Here is a 21132-nt window from a genome sequence, read left to right as displayed (position 1 = left end):
GTATGAGAAACCATATTAAAAAATCACATTTCTAGAAGACCATGTCTTTAAGCTAAGCAAAAACTCACCTAGGTTTTAAACCTACTCAAGAAATCTGAGCAAAACCAATATAGATTACCTTGTTCTAAGAAAATTAATAAATTTGCCTGTGTGCTAGCTTTTAAATTAGAGCCAAATTTTATAATCATTGGGTGGTTTTGAAATGCCTGAAAAAACAACTCACTGGCAAAACTGAACTTTCCGGTGTTTTCAAATGGCATTACTTAGCTATTTCATGCTTGGCAACATCCTTCTCTCACATCCCTCTAATCTACCAAGGAGTTGGATTTTTTGGGGGTCATTTATGTCTCCCTTTGATAGACAACTCATTATTCCAGGGTAGTTGTTTTGTAAGGATACTTCATACTAGAAATTTACTAGGTTTGATTCTTATTAGTCTGTGTAAATAGGTTTGTTGGCCTAAAAGTTAACTTTCTATAGCAATGTGTTATAATTAATTGAGTAGGAGGGAGATGTGGCTCTCAAATATAAAGTATCATACTGACTTGGGGTAGTATTTTCAACTTAATAATATTTGGAATGATTTAGGGACCAACTAGCGAGATTCTTGGAAATCTTTCTTTCTTGATTTGTCTGGGCTCATGAAGTCCCCTTTGGTTAAAGGAGATTCAAAACTAAGCCTGGTGAGATGACACTGGATCAGTACAGTGTGAATGCTGGTGATCCAATTCTGTTATGAAGGTCTTGACAGTCTCTCCTTTTAAGTCTCATCATTTGGGTTGGCTGGTTCTGGGTTGGCCTGTGAGACACTAAGATACTGGACTCCCTTCTTTTTATGGCAGGTCCATAAAATCTCTGTCTCTAATTGTGCTTGATTTGCCCAAACTAGAACTATCTGTGGTAATTTAGATACATGATGTGGATTCTTAAACTCAGGATTAGGTGAGAACTGGGCTAGAAAATACCTTTAAGGTTCTAGGACATGTCAACTTTTACTCAAAAGCCAGCTACCTATGGGTTGAGGGCTGATGATATTTCATGGCATGTGACAGATTCTGAACAATCTGTAATCTGCTTTTCAGAGTTCAGAAAAATACAAATTACTGTGAGTTACTTATACTCTCAATCATAACACAACTGTGATTTAATGAACTTGCTGATATCTGTGATCCAGAAAGCTTAATGATTTTCCACTTCAGGTAAGTGGAATAGTATAGACACACACCATTGTATGTATATGCTATATTACGTATACATATAGACATACACTATATATATATATATATATATATATATACACACACACACAGATGTTTTCATATCTGTCGTAGAAGGCATAAAGATCTCCCTCTCTCTTCCTAGTAATTAACTAATTCACCAAGATGATTAAAATATTCAGTCTGCCTCAAAGCATGCAATCAATTTTCATTTAACCTTGGAATTAATTCTTTAGAGACATTTCTTTGCCCATCTCTTTAAAGATACTCTAGACTCATGCTACCTGGAAAAGATGGAAAAGAAGCCAGTTCCATGTTTTCCTTTCAGTATGAATCACCATAGGTGTCTTTGTCCAATCAAAAGTAATCTTCTCTTCTCTCCATCTGACTGCTACTTTGATGCAAACTTTTCCCCCCTATTTAAAATTGTCTTTTCAGTAAATTTGAACTGTGTGTTGTTTAATACATTAGCACAAGCTATGTGAAACTATAGAGCAACCAAAATGTGAATAGTCTGAACTGCAATGTTCTGTTAGATAGCAATGAAATGTACTTTTGAAGACTTAGTATGAATAAAAGAATACACATCTTATAAATAACTTTTGTGATTATGTGCTGAAATAATAATGTCTCAGATACATTGTTTAAATTGAAACTATTGTTACAATTAATTTCATTTGTTTATTTTTAATGTTTTGAATATGGATACTAGTGTTTCTAAAGTGGTAACTACAAGCTGGTGAAGAGTGTAGTAAAAACATTAAGCTCAAGTAGTGACGGAGTATTATTTAAAATAGGCAGTAATCAAACACTTCCTGCTGGAAGTCTTATTTTAACAGGTAGGTTTTCTCATCCCTGTCTGTTTTAAATTAATGCATTTTTTTACATAAAAACCTAAATGGGGCTAAGACATCCATGAAAGTTTACAAATGATAAAGTAAGTTATTTATCCTCTGACAAGTTCTGTAGTTTGAAGCATGACTGATTGGTTCATGAGAATGAAAGCAGCTAGATAAACACTCCCTACGAAATTCTTAATTTTCCTGGTTCAATGAATTATTAAGACACTACTAAATACAGAACTTATATGGTACTTCTTCTTGACAGGCTGGCTGAGAATGATCCCTTAGTCACTCACTCAGTGACAGAATGATGTGTTGGAAGGAGTGTGGGAGCTAGAATCAAATAGACAGGCTTTGAGTCTTCTGGACTCAGGCAAAGTTAGTGAACTTCAAGCCTTAGTTTCCTTATTTGTAAGATCAGGAAAACATAGTGTCCAAACCAATTTATGTAAATTCAGTGATATAATATATGTAAAATGCTTAACACGGTATTGATAGGTGGCAAACCTATGGCACGTGTGCCACAGCAGGCTGTTTGCATCACTGAAAGCTCTAAAAAGTTCTCCATCACTGGTATAGAGTAAGTGGTAAATGAATAATTAACATAATTTTGACCTGGAAAAATGGAATTATTTGAAAGAAAATATTGTGTATGAATCTAGCAGATAGAATATAAAAACACAACTTTAGTTATAAAAGGGAGTAAAAACTAAAAAGAAGAATGTACAGATGATTCTTGAGGTGAAGGCCTTGTGAGCAGAGAGAGATGCTTACTTTGATTACATTTTTTTTCCTAAGAGTCGTATTTTTGAAACTATTCTCTGCATTTTACACTTCAAGTGTTTAAATATCACTTCTATAATTTAGACTTGGAGTTTTCTTTGAAGAAAGTCTTAAATAATGAGTTCAGTGTTTTACATAGGTATAGAACTAATCAGACTTTCTACTTCTTGCATGCCAATTTTGAATGGTTGTGGTTTATAAGAAATTCATTCTCATTTCTACCTTATCATAGATATTGTCTGTAACAGGGTCTCATATTTTTATTCCTGATTTTCTTCTCTCTCCCCTCCCATTATATTGATTAATTGAATTTTTATCTATAAAGGCCTGTATTTTGGCTTTGTTCCTTTATTGTTCATATTTTCCATGTCATTGGCAACAATTCTTTTTATTATTTCCTTCTATTCTCCTTTTATTTCACTTTTCTTTCTTTTTCTAGCTTATTGAGTAGAAGCTTTAATTACTGATTTCAAACTTTTCTCATTATCTAGGATGATATATATATATTAATATAACAGAAATTGGATATATATATCTATATTGCATAAACTTTAATATATTAGGTTTGCATTATTATTTATTTAAAATAATTTTCTCTTTTTCATTGTTAGTTCTTCACAGACACAAGAATTTATTTAAAAGAATGTTGCCTTATTTGAAATATTGGAACTTTTTCATTTTCTTTTTGTTATTTATTCTTAGCTTAGTTTCACTGCAGTCATAAATCTTCTCTTTTATTTCAGTTTTTTGAAATTTATGGAGATTAGTTAAATGGTCTATTATATGGTATATTTTACTGAACATGTGGAAATATCAATTTTGAAAATATGGACTCTTTCTGTGGTTGGGTAAAACTTAATGCAACTATTGATTAGTTCAATTAATATTATTAAATGTTCTGTCTTCTTATTTATTAATTTTTCTTCTTCTTCAATTACCGAGTTATGTTAAAATATTTAGATTGTAGAGTTTTCTATTTTCTCATCTAGTTTTCAATTTTTCCTTTATATATTTTGTTGTAATTTCTCTGCGAGTATACATAATTATTATCTTCTGATAAATTGGCTTTTTTGTTATTTTGAAATATGTCACTTTTCTCTGATAATTCTCTTCTTAAAATTGACTTTATCTCAGTACATCCACATTAGTTTTCTTATGATTAGCTTTGACAGATTGTAGTCCTTTCCCTTTTTCTTTTAATTTTAATCTTTCTCACTTATATTTAAAAATGTTTCTAAAAATATCATACAATTGTGTCTTGTTTTTAAATCTAGTTTTTCAAAAAGACTAACTCATTTACCTTTACTACAAACATTGCTATTGTCTTGCTATGTGTTTTTATTTTTCACATTTGTGTTTTGGGTCTATTGATTATATATTTCCTCTGCTTTTACTTACGTAAAATATCTTTATCTTTCAGAAGTCTAGTCTGATTGGGTTTTTTAGCATGTTTAAGATGTTTTTCATTGTCTTTGGTTTTCTTTATTTCTTGGTTAGAATCCAGTTATCATTATTAATGTTATTTCTCTAAGCATAGTGTGTATATTTCTCTGCATGCTTTTTTCTCTTTTTTCTTTGATAATTAACAGTTTGAATTTAAGATGATTACATGTGGCTTTTTTTGTAATCAAACTGAGATTTCTGGATCTGTGGGTTGATATCCTAAGTTTCTGGAAATCTTGGCCTTTATCTCTTTAAATATTATCACATTCTCATTTTTCTTTTTTTGAGATTCCACTTACACATAACAGTTTGATGTCAATGTCAAACTTAAGTCATCTATTGGAGCTGTTATTTCTGATACTATACATTTGAATCATAAATTTCTCTTTTAAGGACTTTTTTTCTATTGAAATTCTACTCTTAAAAGTAACTTCTTCTTCTAAACTATTTTCATATTCATAGTGATTTTTTTCAAGTCCTTGCCTGCTAGTATGATCATGTGGGTAGTTAGGGAATATGCTTTTATTGGCTATTTTTTAATGGATATGAGTCATATTCATTGTTTCTTTACATTTTTATTATGTATTAGATATTATATATAAAACATGGCAAAAACTGAAATGGATCCTAATTTTATTTCAGAAAAAGCTTGCCCTTTTGTGAAGAAGCTAATGGAGAGCTGAGCTGTCACAAAGTTGAACTATTACTTTTATTTCAGTTCACCTCTAATTTTTAATTATTTTGGGGTGGAATTATTTCCTCTCTCCAACAAGGTTTTGGGTCCAAGCTTAGCAAGACTTTGTCTTTTTTATCTGCTTTTTAGTTTCACCCATTTTCCATGATACTGCTTCATCAGAAAAGGTTCCTATGGAAAAATTACTGATGGCAGGGAGTCTTAAGTCTGTATTCCTTCAGATTTTAACCTAACTTGCCAACAAATGCATAGACTTTATGAGTTTTAGTAGATTCTCCTTTTCATAACAAATGTCCCAGCTTTTACCAGGCTCATGGCTCTTCTTGACTATCTCTTAGACAATGGAAAGTCAGTACTCTCTTTTTTTTTTAAAACTTCTCTTTTATTTTTATTTTTTGTTTGTTTGTTTGTTTTAGTGCAGGGGGATCGAACTCTGATCCTTGTGCTTGCGCAGCAGGCAGCGGAACCACTGAGCTAAATCCCCGACCCCCAAAGTCAGTACTCTCACAAATAAAAGTGAGCAATAGTTTCTGCTTGCCTTGGAGGGGTTCATTACTCTCTGAATATAATTCTTTTTGACTTCCTTGTATCTAAGCAATTTAATAGCTACAAAATTTTTACTTTTAAGTTCATTCTATGATTTCTCATTGCTAAAGTGGAAATACTGATTTTTTTTGTGTGTGAATTTCTACAGCCTAACCAGAGAAATGAAGAAAAATATTTAGTTTCCCTGAAGGAGTGACCAGGTATCAGGAGCCATTCTACATTATTTTGGGGAAAAATCATTTCACAATTTAATTATGGTTAGGCTGTCTGAGGCCTAGTCTTCTTGCCTCCAGGGCAGGTATGGCATTTGGAAACATAACTTCGATTTGCCTCGGCCACAGCTGAGGCCTCAATGGTCCAGTGATGCTGTGATGCTCAAGGGGAAGATTACATCAGTTGAAGACATCCTGGTTCTTTAAGAACTGAGTAGTAATACAAAACAGAAAGGTTTTACTTGGGAAGGAGCAAATTCCTTATCAGCTTAACTGATCCCACCTACTGTTGTAAGAACGTTCTGCTCATCTCACCATCCTAATCAATTTAAACTCCTCATGGACCTAAAATCCTCATCAGCACAAGATCTTCATTGTTCATAGGATTACTGCCATCCTCCAAGTCATTTGATACTTCCTCTGATTATAAGATCTTCCTCAATTCAGTATTATTGCCACCCTCTGAGTCATCTAATACTCCCAATGAACTCATAAATAGCAGCAAGCTTGGAGTGTCTTTGTTTTTGCCCGCTCTGAGTCAGTGACTTCCTGGTCCCCCATATACTTGAAATTACAAAAGTCTCCATTGTCTTTTTTTCTTTAGCCCTCACCATCCTCCCTTCTAGGCAGTCAGAGGATTGAACACCCTCTGATAACCAGATTTTTGATAATCAAAGATCTTAGAGCAGGAGGATTGCTATGAGCTTGAGCCCAGCCTGGGGTACATAGTGAGTTCAAGTTCAGCCTGAACTATATAAACAAAACCAAAACCAAAAACTAAACAAACAAAAATCTTAAAGAACTTTACTATCATAACCATATATAATTTTTATTAAGGGTGTGTCATTTAACTTGCAAAAATTAATATCGCCCTCTTCATTTCTGTAGAAAAGTTTCTTATTTTATAAAATGTAGTAAACTTGGATTTGATAGACATGTATTATTTATCATTAATGAGAATAATCTTTTTTTAAAAAATAAAACTCAATATAGCCAACAGATTGTACACAGATGATTCTATAGATATTAAAAGCGGGTCCAAGATGTGAATGACAGTGTTGAGTTGAACAATGTACTGCTTCTATACAGTCCATAGAAAAGTTATGAAAACCCAATATATCAAATATGAAGGGCTCTGTCGCGTTCGCCTTTGACCAGCAATGACGACGCAACACCAACGCTCTTCTTCTAGCAGTTTATTCAGGAAAACTTAACATTCTTTTTCTTCTACCCCTGGGGAGCACCCGTCCCTAGAATAAGTACCCCTGAACCAACCAATCACGGATAGTCATGTGGCGAATGCGGATAGGTACACGTAAGAGGGGGCAGAGCATCAGACACATCACAGCCAAATAAGGAGTTGTTTATCATAAAGAGCTCTCGCCGTTGGGATGGCGGAAGGCGGAAACCAGCGCCATCTTTAAGGCGCGGCACACGCAGCTCTCCACAGGGCTCATCATACATAGGGACTAAATAAATGCTTTTTCCTTTCCTTTTTTCTTTTCATTTTATTTTCCTTTTAATTAATATAATTTTTATTATAATCATCCCATTTCAATATAATTCTATTTTAAAATTTATTTTAAACCAATGAGTTGCTTTTATATTCACAACTTTTTTTTTATATGTTTAGTCTTAGTTTGGCCAATTCAATGTTGTATTTCATAACATAAATGAGGCCACTGTACTTTTGGAGTAGTCTGTAGAGCAGGAATATTAGATGTATCTCCTCCAGTGTACACAGTCAACTGATAAAGTTTGTCCTGTAAGTGCTGGATAGTACTATATATCTTGTTTAAAATTAGGTTCAAGACACAAATGAATTTGGAATGATAGTTCTTGTTAAATTATCATTAGACACTTTACAAAATAAAATAAGATTATTGTTACTGTTCCAAATTTCTCTTCTTATCCAGGATAACTGTGTTGCAAAAACAGACAAGGAGACCAACACTTATTGGGTATTTACCATCAACCAGCATGGGTATACTTTATCTTATTTGAGTTAAATTTAACCTAACATTGAGCCTGACATTGAGCCTCAATAACATGATTTTTCATGTTTTAGATTTTTAAAAATTTATATATTTATTGGTACATTTTAGGTATAAAATATATTTACATTTATCATTGGGTGTTTGTACCTGAACATGATGTATTTTAGTTCTTATTTTTTCTCCCATTACCTGTGCACCCTTCATCCCCTCCACCCTTCCCTATTTACACAGACTGATTCCATTTTTTTTTCTTTCTCATAATTTTTCCTTTCCCTTCTTCCCTTTCCTCTTCCCCTCCCGACACCCTCAAACCCTTGGACCTTTTCCTATTTCAAATTATCAATTATTCATTTTAATCATTTTCATCCTTGTTTACACTTTCAGTTTCTCACACTAGAGAAACTATTCAGTATTTACACATGTGTGCTCTATTTATTTCACTTAAGAGTATGGTCTCAATATGCATCCACTTAGCTATAAATGTTTCTAGTTTCTCATTCTTTGTGGCTGAGTAGTACTCCATTTTATAAAAAACCCACATCTTCTTTATCCAGTTTCCAGTCGATGGGCACTTGGGCTGTTTCCAAGCTTGTTTTAGATTTTTAAAAATAAAACTTTAGAAAGATCACAACTTTTCTTTATACACACAGCAAGTTACCACAGAAATATAATTTGAAATCCAATTTCAAAGCCCAATGCCTCAATCTTACTTCATGCTATTGGAAAAATACAGAATACTGACTTTGATGTGTAATCATTATTTTCTGAATTATAAATCTTGGTAGCTTCACATGGATAAGTTAGAGAATGATAATACTCTTTCCATGAACTAATTTCTCATCAATTGAGAATTGATAAATCCTTTGTTCCAAGTAGCCACCTAGTAAATTATGATCTGAATGAATGAATGGATTATTATCATTTGTACTTTCAGGCATTTACATATGGAACAATTCTATTTTTTTTAGACATCAGATTACATGATTAAGGGACTTCACAGCCTGGTTCACAATTGGAGCACTGTCGGGAACAATGTTACATAATTTTAGGGAAAAATCATTTGGTTAGCCTAGCTCTCCTGCCTACAGCCCAGCTATGGCATTCCAAGACATAATTCCATTTTGGCCCCCGGTCACAACTGAGACCTCAATGATCCGGTGATGCTGTGATGCTCCAGGACAAGATTACACCAGCTGAAGACATCCTGGGAGGAACAAAATCTTCATCTACTCAGTTCCGCATTATTGTTGGATTGTTACACTTTGTTTATCCGGATGTACTGAACTCTCTGCAAGTCATCTGTTACATCTGTTTCTCCTGACGTACTGAATAAAAGGTGCCATAAGCTGGGAGCTTTCATCTTTGCCTCCCAGAGCAGCACTGATCAGACCCAAAGCTCAGCTCCTTCTCAAAGTCTCATTTTTCTACCTTTCTTGTATAATAAGTTAATTTGCCTTGTGCCGCTGTGGCTCGCAGGAGACTTGGACTTACTGCAGAGGTTCTAGTAACGTCCCCTTTCCCTGTTCCCTACAGAGCACCATTTCCAAAAGCTTTCTTTGCTTTGAGGGAGAGAATTTGTAAATACAGGCATAACCTTAGAAGGAACATATCTTGAAGGCAATAATACCCTTTTCACAGCAGATACTTCGTAATTATTATTGAGTGACCCCATCTGACCAACACTGTCCTCAGTTCCACTTTGGTTTGGATAAATATCCAAAGGCCCATGGGTTAAGGGCTTGATCTCCAGCCTGTGCACTACTGGGAGGTGGTAGAACCTTTAAGAGGTGGGACTTAATGGGGGGAAGCGAAGTAACTGAGGGGGTGCTCTTGAAGGAGACACTGAGAACCCAGCCCTCTCCTGTCTCTCTTTGCCTTCTGGCTGCCATGTGATGAATAGCTTCCTCTGCCATATTCTCTCGCCAATATGTGCACTGCCTCCCTTGAGGTCCAAATCCAACAGGAAATGGACTAAAACCTCTGAAATCATAAGCCAAAATAAATCTACTCTCTTCATGAGTTGTTTATCTCAGGTATTTTGTCATAGTGACAGAAGGCTGACTGATTCCGTCAATAAACAGCTTGACTGTAGGAAGTGTGTTTCTGTCACTGTATCTTTAGAATCCAGAACTATGCTGAAGGTTTTCAGTGGGATTCCTTTAAAAATTATATTTAGCTGCAGTGTTGTTTGGTTCCTTAAATTTAAGGCAATAGAGTTTATGATATTATAAAATAAAAGATGAGTTATAAAATGTGAACAGATGAACAGTTGATATTTGTAGAACAAATCTTTTGTCACAAGCTTTGGGCTTTGTTCTCTGCATACATATTTTGTAAAGAACTACCCCAAAGTAGAAGTCTATTAGGTGGAGAAGGAAAGTTAGCCTTGGATTATTCTACCTGGGGAGTAAGTGTCATATCTGGGACTCACAGCCATAACAGTCTGATGACAACATCCACATGTTTAACTTGTAATACTTAACTTCTGGGTTCTCAGTCTTGGTTTGGCTCTCATTAGTTGTCTAGCATGGGGAAAATCATAAAACATTTGCAAAATTAATTGTTTCTTTTGTAAAATGTGAACAACAACAAGGTCTATCTACGTACCACAACTGTAGTGAGAGTTAAAATTTTAAAGTTTGTCTGGAAATCTTAAGCTTTAGCTTCTTGGAAAAAGTTTTAATTATTCAAAATATTACTACAGATTGAAGAAAATAAATATGTGGCCCAATTGTTGCTCAATACTGGTACCTGTCTGAGATGTATCTTTAGATTCTGTAGCGTGGATACTCATGTACCTTATAAACTGTCATATAAAGAGTTATTAAATAAACTAGAAGAATTTCTAGAAACTGAAAATGGTGAGTGAATTTTGAAAGTTTCAAACTTACCCACAAGGAAATTTGACTATAACTGCAAGATGTGATTGATAATCTGAATCTGTTATTAAAGGTGCAAAAATTGCTTCCAAGAGCTTAAATTTAAATCTATGCAATATTTGCCAAGAATTCTGCCACAGAGAGTTCGTTGAAAACTTGCACTAAAAGATTTGAGGCTTCTGGGTTTTAACTCACCAACTTATTTTCCGTTTCCTTCTCATTACAACCAGTAAGAGAGCATGTTGTATGGTTGCTGGTAAAATAGGGAATGGAAAGGAAGAGGCTGTAGGTGGGAAAACATGATCTAGTTCAGCTAAAAGAAGCCTACAAATGGATAACTCATTTTGTTTTCAGAGGAAATGGTGTTTCCATTGATAGTAACAATGGTGTTTCCATGGATGGAAAGAGCTTGCTTTAAGTGAGTGTGGTCTTTGCTCACCCAGAAACCATTGAGGAGTGCCACCTCTCTGGTGTAGTTTGCTCAGATTATTTCAATCCAGCCAGCCACAAAAAGAGAAACAAAGCACTTGGTACTCAGTAGAATGGAAGTTATAGGGCCAGGGATGTAGCTTAGTGGCACCAGGCCTGCCTGGCAAGCACAAGGCCCTGAGTTCAATCCCCAGTATCAAAAAAGTAAAAGAATGGCAGTTATAAAAGCTTTTAATAAGATAAATGTAGAGAAACTCTGAAAACAACTCCTTTGTCTTCCAAACTCACCAAAAATTGAATGCACCACTTTTAAATTGAATGTGCTCATGATGTTGTTTCTTTTGTGACTTGCAGATGTAATAGATACTCTAGGAATCTACTGCAAACTCTTGAGTTAATTGATGGAGAAAGGAAGATGGAAACTTCAGTGGAAGAATTACATTCAGATTATCTGCTGACAGTTTTCAAGGATGAGTTTTAAATTTTCATCCTCATAGAAGATGAAGATGTGAAAACATTAGGAAATGATCCTTTGCAACTTGTCTGGTGAATTCTCAAAAAGTACCTTTCTCATCACAAGAAATTGAGGAACTTCAACAGAAATTAATAAGTCATCTAACAAAATGTAACTGTGCAGCTTGTCACAAAGGAGGTAGAACTATGAAGAAAAGATTAAGACCCAAACTGCTTTAATATGGACAAACAAAACAATACAGAAGAAGACACTGAATTCCTAAATGATAAAAAGGATTTAAGGAGCCACCTGAAAACACTTGTCTGGTTCCTTTACCTAAGGCTTTGATTGTGAGAATTCATGTCATTCAACTCCAGAGAGATGCACTATGTGGATGTGCTTTATTTTTGCTTCTAAGTGAAGACTCAACTAGAACCTACATTAAGGAATGTGTACATGAAGATTTTTGGAGAACAAAGTCAAACATTGGCTTTCTGATGAATGAAAATCTTGAGCTGAATGTTGAATTTTGATGTTTACTGGCCAACTGACTGGAAACTAGATTTTAAGTTTTGAGACAGAAGCGTGGGTTTTTCTAACATTCATGCAGCGTACACTATAACAAGGCTATTTAACTGTCATAACGATGTCTTAGAAATCATTTGGATCATTAATCTAGATATTTTTAAAATTCATTGTAACAACATAGTATCTATGTATACATATACTCTATTTTGTGTTAAATTGTTCAAATGATGCCTAATATTTTTTTCTCATTCCCTTTCTCACTCCCACAAACCAAATTATAAATAATAAAACCATTCATCCTCTAATTTTTTTGTTTAGAGAGGTACATAAGGAGAAAACACTGCCTGTTAGTCTGAGAAGCTGTAATTTCTTTCAGTAAGATTTCCCTCCACAAGACATATACAAACTTTAAAATCATGTTCTAAAATGTTAAATTATATGAATTAAAATATGCCTGGAAAAACAAAAGAACAAAGTAAAAAGTTCACCAGTGGCAGAATTATTTTATCTTAACCATTTAGGTGACTCTGTGAATGGGAAACACTTTTCCCTAGAGGTTGCCTGTATCCTGGTCAGGTTATTCTCCTAGTGTATTATGTTTAAGAAATTCTAATTATTCAGGAAAGTACTGTTACATTTTTAAAAGATTGGCACAGAGTCTTTGTGCTAAACATTTTGAGCTTTATCCATAGCATATTCAAGTGATGCAGAGCTGTAGAAAGACTGGAAGATCCCCTAAAGGGAAAAGTAGAGCCCTAAGAACAAACCACCAAGAATGAATGTGTGGCGTGCTTGGTGGGGCTGGACTGCACGTCCGAGGAGTGAGGTGCTTGGACAACTTTTGCTCCATCATGGCACTAATGTCCCTTTCTTTTCCCCACCCAACCCTACCCTCAGGATATATGTGTGGTCTGGGAGAAAATGGAGATTCTATAAAGAAAAGAACAGTGCTACTTGTGGTCCAAACAATTCTGCTGTGCCAATTCTCTAGGAAACATGTGTCCCCAGAGTGGAAATTTGGGGGGAGACACTGAGGGGAGAAGCAGCAGAGGTTAGTGGTCTGACTTCCCTGTGGGGTACGGATGTTGGCCCATGTGTGGGGCAGAGGAACATGCTCTGTGGAACAGGAGGATTTGGAAACTGCAGGTGGAGATTCTGACAACCCAAGACAAAGTCTTTTCTCTCCCCAAACTGCTCATGACTGTTAGAGGTAGGGTCCTCCCTTAGAATCAATAACCTGATGTGTTCAGTGGACCTTGGCATCCCTAGAATTTCTCAGACAGATCAAAGAGAAAGATGTCAAGAAAAGTGTAATTTTGTAAGTGAGAAATTTGAAATGTTAAAATTTAGAGGTATTATTGCAACTGTAATCTGCCTTCTTTAAGTTGTAGAGAGAGCTTGAGCAATATCAACTTTATATATGAGAGCATTTGGGTTAGGGTTAGGTACTACAGGGTTAATGTACTATTAAATAGATGAAACCTATTATTTTAACAAATAAGTTTTTTGTCACTCAGCCACTATGCTGGTCACTGAGGCACATTCTAGAATGAAGTGATACATATACAGATGCAGGAAAGTATTGAGATGAAGTAGCAATATGGACTGGGGTAGGAGGGTGGGAATAAGTCAGGAAAATTCTTGGAATATGATAAAAAGTGTCTTGGAGGACACAAGTTCCAGATGAGCAGGAATAAGGTAGGTGATCTAAGGTGAGAAGAACATTTCAAAGTGAAGGAAGAATGAATGTGTGTCAAAGTACAGAAGGTAACAGAGCATGTCACCCTCAGGAATGAGCAAGAAGCTGGGTTGTAGGGAACAGGGGAAGGGGACGTTACCAGAACCTCTGCAGTGAGTCCTAGTCTCCTGTGAGCCACAGCAGCACACGTGAATTACAGGAAAGGTAGACAAATGAGAATGAGAAGAAGCTGAGCTTTGGGTCTGATCAGTGCTGCTCTGGGCAGCAAAGACAAAAGCCCCCAGCTTATTGCACCTTTTATTCAGTACATTGGGAGAAACAAATGTAACAAGTGAAATGCAGAGTTCAGTACTTCACATTGGGATAAACGAGGTGTAACAGAAGACTGGGGGGCAGTGGAAATCCAAGAACAATGAGGAACTATGCAGATGAAGATTTGGTTCCTCCCTGGTGTCTCCTGCAGGTGTGGTCTGGTCCTGAAGAATCACAGCATCACTGGATCACTGAGGTCTTAGTTGTGACCGGAGGCCAAAATGCAATTATGTCTGGAATGTCCTAGCTGGTCTGTAGGCAGGAGAACTAGGCCTACTCAAATGATTTTTCCCTAGAATTATATAGCATTGCTCCCAACACTGGGTACGGTCCATGCTCCACAAGATACCTGAGCCTAGGAACACAGCTAGAGATAAAGACAGAGCAAAGAGCAGCAGCCAGAATGCAGAAGCTAAGTGTGTGCTACAGACATTTCTGACATAATCTCATAGGTAATAATGAGAGTCAGTGGAGGATTCCAAGTAGGGGAGTTCCATGATAAGACTGCATTTCTGAGATTGTGCACAGGGGAGTGTGGGGAGATCTTGTGCCCAGCAACACACCCAGCAGGTCTGCAGGGAACATCCTCTACTCCCAGAGGAAGAAAGGAGGCGTCAGAGGACTAATTGCGCCAAGGAAGAGCTCAGGCTTGGTGGGATCATGAGATTTCTCCAGGAATATCTGAAAATGCATTCTCATAAGCCTGTGGTTCATTCACAAGTGAATAAGACTATAAAATATCTTGAAAAAGAAATAACATGCACAAGAAAAACATCAAACTATGGAATTAAGAGAAAATACAAGTGAATGGAGAAAGATACTTTATTCCTGGATAGAAAGACACAATGCATAAATATTTAAATACTGACCAGAATAACCTTTTTTCCCACATCTCTTTTTATTACTGTGTATTGGTTATACAGATTAATGGGGTTCATTTTGGCAGATTCATGCATGCACATAACATATTTTGAACATTCTCACCTCCATCCTCCGTCATCCCCCCTTGTACCACTCTCCCTCCTAGTTTTACATGGTGGGGAGGGGGGCAGTGTTCCAGATAATCTTTAAATTTGATACAGTCCAAATAAAAATTTAACAAGGTTTCTTAGAGGAACACAGAAGTAAAATTTTAAAATACATCTGAAGAAAAAATTTAAGTAAAATTATCTAAGACAATTTAGAAATACAAGACTTCAAAAATTTTAATGAAGATGTAGTAAGTAAAACATGATGACAGCCATGTAAAAATAAAATGATATATAAGTGGAACAGCATAGAGCTTTTAGCAGTAGACCCTGGTATAAATGGAACTTAAAATGTGGTACACTCATATCATCTGAAAAATGGGTGGATTCTTTACTCAATAGTGTGAGAATTTCATAAAAATAGCATAGTAAAGTATTTACCATGTACAATCAAAAGGAAATAAATTCCAGTTTGTGAGACCAAAGCGACTCCATTTTGCTAAAATGCACCACTCTCACAAATTAATGGTTGAAATGTGCATGCTCGGGGACAAAAGACACAATCTGTACCGAAGCAGAGTTCCTAAGTTAATTACTCAACCATCTGTGTGCCTAGGAAAAGAACGTTCCGGGCCCCCTATCCATAGAACAATCTGTAGATGTGCTGCCTGTCAGTACGTAATGGTCGTGACTAATAGTCAGTGTGTCTGCTGACCGTCAGTACGTGACAGTCGACCACTAACCTTTGTCCCTCCTTTCCCTCGTAAAACCTACATGTAACCGCCCCTCAACCCCCCGCCCCCCATGAACCTAGCCAATCAGAAATGTACACTTCATGCTTGCTAAATGTCAACCAATCATGTAACTGCTAAGTGGAAAATCTCCAAACCTTGCTGCAACCACAATAAAAACCCTGCTAATTTGAAGTTAGGGCCTCTCAATCCTGACCCGCTGCGTCGGTTGAGAGTCCCTGCTCGAGCTTGAATAAACGACCCTCGTGTGTTTGCATTGGAATTGGCTCCTTGGTGGTCTTTGGGGACTTCGCGATCTGGGCACAACAAGTTTAAGTAAAGATCTATCCTAAGCATGTGCACATGAATGTATATATTGTATATGTTTATGAATATACAGAGAATTAGAAGAAAATATATAGGAGTATGCTTCATAAACTAGCATTTCTGTCAAGAAAGTCTTAAAGAAAAGATTGGAGCAGTTGTATATGTCAAAATAAAACAGCGCAAATTCCTTACAACTGTCAACATAAGCAATTCTAAATATAAGACAACACAATCATAAAGCTAAAAGTTTGTTACTGGAAAGACTGGAAGAAAATTGAGAAACTGAAAGAAATATTTTATATTTTAAATATGCAGATGATATGTATCAATAACATGTTTACACAAGTCAACTGAAAAATAATATTCCCCAAAAAAGGCAAAGATATAAACTGACTTTATACAGGCAGAGAGAGAGAGTACAAATATCCAATTCACACTTCAAGTTAGCACATTGGTAAACAGAAAATAACACAATATCATTTTTGCCTATAAGAATAGCAAAAAGTACCAAGTGTTGCTGAGGGCACAGAAGAGAATTATAGTATTCTCATTCATTGATTTTGTACAGTGTAAATTACACAGTACTTTAGAAGCAAATAGGCAGAAACAAAGAAATTTTTAAAAAATACAGAGTATGTACTTAGCAGTTTCACACCTATATTAGAGAAGCAACTGCACACATCAATAGGTAGAACTATAAAAAGATACTTATGATAGCATTGTTTGCAATATCAATAAATTAGAAACATCTACATGTTCATAGAGAGGAGGATGGGTAAATCAGCAGTGATGTATTTATACAATATATTAAGAAATTAAAAACACTGAAATGGCAAAATCTTCATACCATATCAATGAACAAAGAAAAAAAAAGGAATTTTCAGAACAACAGCTACAGAACACTATTTTTGTTCAAACATAAATGTGCCAATACATTTTTATATATATATATATATATATACATATACATACACAATTATTTAATGTACAGAAAGGGGTATCAAGACACAAAAATAAAACTGATTTTTCTCTGAGGCAGAAATGTGATTGTGTAGAGATCTTTAAGAAGACATGTATATTTTTGAATAGATCTAAAATACTGTTTGATGATAAGAAAATGGAAGGCATTCCCATCTGGTAATTGCAATCTTTTTCTGTGAAATAATATAAAATATAATGTACTGACTGCAAATAAATATCATTAGTAAAGTGATAAAAGCTTAAAATGGTTTCTGTGGGATCCAAAGCTCAATCTAAAGTTAAAAGCTTTAAGTTTGTAAGACTTGATATCACAAGGTTTTATAATTATACCTATTAGCCATTAGCAGGAAGGAGTCAATTGGAAAAAATGATGGACAGATTAATACAAGATGTGGTGACTCAAATAACAGATGCAGGAGAGAGCTTGAGGGTTCGAGTAAGAAAATGGAAAGTATTTAAATTATGGAGCGAGAATGATGGATTTGAAGAAAAAGAATCATGTAAGTAAAGGTTTTCTGGGGTTCTTTTCTCTAAATTGCCTGTTCAAATAAGTTTCTCATTTTCTCCTAGTGATTTGACCTTTTCTTACTGATTTATGAGGTATTAATCCTTTACTATATGTCTTGTGAATATTCTCATACTGGGAATAAAGAAATGAGAAAGTGGAAGGTTGAAAGCTTGGTCAGAGCACCAGAAATGCTTACTGAACTTTCAGCTATGAGAATGGCTTGCAAAAGTGGTTTAAAGATGAAATTTTGTTGACTCCAAGAAGAACAGGAAATTTTGTGACCAAAGTTGGGTTTGTTACACTTGATCTTAGCCAAAAGACTGAGAAGGGATGAAAGTTGGGTTTGTTGTATGAATGAATTCTGAGGTTCTTTGTGATGCAACTTAACCTTACTGGAGCGGAAGACTATTAGATGAATGCCCAAATCTTGGACTCATTAGCCATGGAGGTGAGGGGAGATGGGAGAGTTTTGTCATGTTCCTTATTTCCAAGTGAAATGATTCTCCAAACTGGGGGTGGGGGTGGGGGCGGCGGGGTTTGCATCCAGTGGAAGCAACATGGTCTGGAATAGAAAAAGAAAACCTACAAGAAGATGTGAAAAGCTGGCTTTATGGCCTTATGGATTTGGGCTGTGCTAGAGAGAGAAACTCTTTCCATGCAAAGGCTCTGCTGTGGGAGTGTGTCTGTTAGGTAAGTACAATTTCACTTACTTTTTTCAGCAGAACCTCTGTCTAGGCATAGATGTACAGGTGAGATTACAGGCTAAGAAGGGCAAGATGAAGTCAAGCCCCTTCAAATTTCTTTGGTAGACTATGAGTTTTATGAGAACATGTTGAAATCTTATCTATCTATCTATCTATCTATCTATCTATCTATCTATCTATCATCTATTTACATATTTTGACACAAGGTCTTTCTGTGTAGTTCGGGGTGGACTTGAACTCACGTTACAGCCCTAGGCTGACCTTGAACTCACAGAGATGCTTTGGCCTCCACTGGGATTACAGATATGTGCACCACAGCTGTCTATTTCTTGTATTGTATCAAGAGATTATTTTGTATTATTGAACCAGAATCATCTGTTCTATATTTATGCAAAGGATGCCCTCTTTGTCTGATTACGGATTGGATGAAGTTTCAATCAGAAAAAGGAGAAAAAACAATATATTCTCAACATATTGCATGATGCTGAATTTCAAGTCAGGGAACAGTTTGAAAGACTATTACAAGATTTTAGATCTATCCAGCTAAGTGTTTCATTAGATATGTTCCCCATTGCGGCTCCAGGTTAAATCTTGGTCCTTCTACCATCAGCTGCTCATTTAGGGAACCCTGTGGGTCACACAGCAAGTGTTGGGAACAAACATTTGGGCAGTTAGAGAGAGCAGTGTGTTATCTTGTGTTAGAAGATGATTAAATACAAGTTGACTGATGCTATTCTAGAGTTTTACTCACTGTAGCTGACACTGACAAACTTTGTTGGAAGGTAAAATTAAGTTAAATATGAAAATGAACCTGGTTTATTTATGTTATATTTTTGTTTACTTAGAAAACCTGTGATAATTTCAGAGTTATAACCTTTTCTTATACTGACATGATTTTGCCTTATAGAATGATAAGAATTTGCTACAGCTGAAGAACGAAAAACTTCAGAAAATAATACCATAATTGTAAAAACTTTAAAGGAAAATAGAATTTAAAACAGATAAGAGATTCATATATTTACAAGCAATATTTCAATCCATCTCCATTACAATTTAAAGCATTAAGCTTAGTATTATTAGGTAAGCCATTTTTTTCTAATGTTACCACCATCCTCCCTTCCCGGCCATCTAAGCTTACAGGATCCCAGGGATACTAGACACTTGTTATGGTATGTCCTCCTCCAAAATTCATATGTTGGAATTTATACCCCACCAAATTGGAAAAGAAGTGGAGCCTTTTAGAAGTAACTACACCATTAAAGAATTTTTTTTTTTTTGGTACAGGGGATCGAACTCTGGACCTTGCGCTTGTGAGGTAGGCACCAGAACCACTGAGCTAAATCCCCCGCACCATTAAAGAATTTAAGGGGAGGGAGGGGTAGGGGAAAGGAAAGAAGGGAATGGAATTAATATGAGAAAATGAAAAAATGTAAACAAAATCTTTGTAAATAGGGAGGGGTGGAGGGGTTGAAGGGAGGGCAGGGGAATGGGGAAAAAATAAGAACCAAGAAAGATTATGTAAAGGTGCAACTTTCCAATGATGAATGTCATTATATTGTGTAACTAAAATGTACCAATAAAATTAATAGAAAAAAAGCATTTAAGGGGAGCAAGTTCCCCCCTTTTGCCTTTTACCCTTCATCAAGAGAGGACAGAGAGTTCTCTCCTTATTCTGTGGAAATGTGCAGCAACAGGTGCAATCTTAAGAGACAGCAAACCCACACCAGACACCAAATCTCTCCCACCTTGATTGTGGACTTTCCAGCCTTAAGAACATAAGAAATGAATTTCAAATGCCTACAAATTACCCCATCTAACCTATTTTGTTACATCATCAGAATTAGACTAAGACAATAACTTCCTTCCATTTGTTACTCACAATTAATCTGTCAAACCCAGTGAAATATGATTATATTTTATTTTTCTTACCATTTCCATTTGCACAATCTGAATTGAGGTCTTTATTTTCTCTGGTTAAAACCATAGCAATATCTCCCTTAAAGATAGCTCTGTTTTTTCTTTTATATGTCATTTTCTATAGATTCACATCAGTCACTCAGCAAACATTCAAGGGCCAGTATATGACATGTTCTGCTGCAGATTCTTGATTTATAGCCCTGAATTTTTAGCAGGGTCCTTGTTCTTGTAGAGTTTGGATTCTGATAGCGACAAGAGCATCTCCTCTTACACAAGTAGACAAAGAAGTGGAAAGTGAAATTTGAAAAGTAATAAGTGCTATGAAGAAAATGAAGCAGAATGACATGAAGAAGAATGAGAAGGCGGGACAACAGAAAGGCTTACTCTGAAGCCAGAAAAGCTAACACCAGATAACCTTTCAACTCCAAAGACCCTTTCCCAAGCTTTAGTACAACCCTAGGAATGGACTCACCAATATATACATATATATTTATAAAATGTATATAATATATAGGAGCATGCACTATGTCATTAATGGAATTATTTATCAATAAATATATACATTCTGAGTTAAGAAAAATTTTTTTTGCTTAAATTCTTTTATTGGTACATTTTAGGTATACAATACATTTACATTTATCACTGGGTGCTTGTACCTGCACATGATGTATCTTGGTTCTTATTTTTTCCCCATTCCCTGTAATCTTTCACCCCCTCCACCCTTCCCTATTTACATAGACTTTGTTTCCATTTTTTTCTTTTCTCATAATTTTTCCTTTCCCTTCTTTCCTTTCCCTTCTTTCCTTTCCCCTTCTCTCCCACTTCCCCTATACTTTTGGACCTTTTCTTCCTATTTCAAATTATCAATTATTCATTTTAATCATTCAAATCCTTATTTACACTCAGTTTCTCACACTAGAGAAATGAATCAGTATTTACACATGTGTGTCCTATTTATTTC

The 21132-nt window shown here is 35.5% G+C and overlaps 2 pseudogenes; both read left to right on the top strand.

Moving 5' to 3' along the window:
* Window positions 1-11154, top strand: part of LOC110348536 (tRNA pseudouridine synthase Pus10 pseudogene) — a 114437-nt pseudogene extending 103283 nt beyond the window's left edge.
* A 201-nt stretch (window positions 11155-11355) lies between these two features.
* Window positions 11356-12162, top strand: LOC147824142 (tRNA pseudouridine synthase Pus10 pseudogene; annotated as a pseudogene).
* Window positions 12163-21132: the final 8970 nt, after the last annotated feature.

This window comes from Heterocephalus glaber, unplaced genomic scaffold (assembly GCF_053883595.1).
Source record: "Heterocephalus glaber isolate CG9 unplaced genomic scaffold, H.glaber_assembly_v1.0 deba00001553, whole genome shotgun sequence".
Classification (NCBI taxonomy): domain Eukaryota; kingdom Metazoa; phylum Chordata; class Mammalia; order Rodentia; family Bathyergidae; genus Heterocephalus; species Heterocephalus glaber.
Note: the sequence above shows the minus strand (reverse complement) of the source record. Positions and strands in the feature narration are given on the sequence as shown.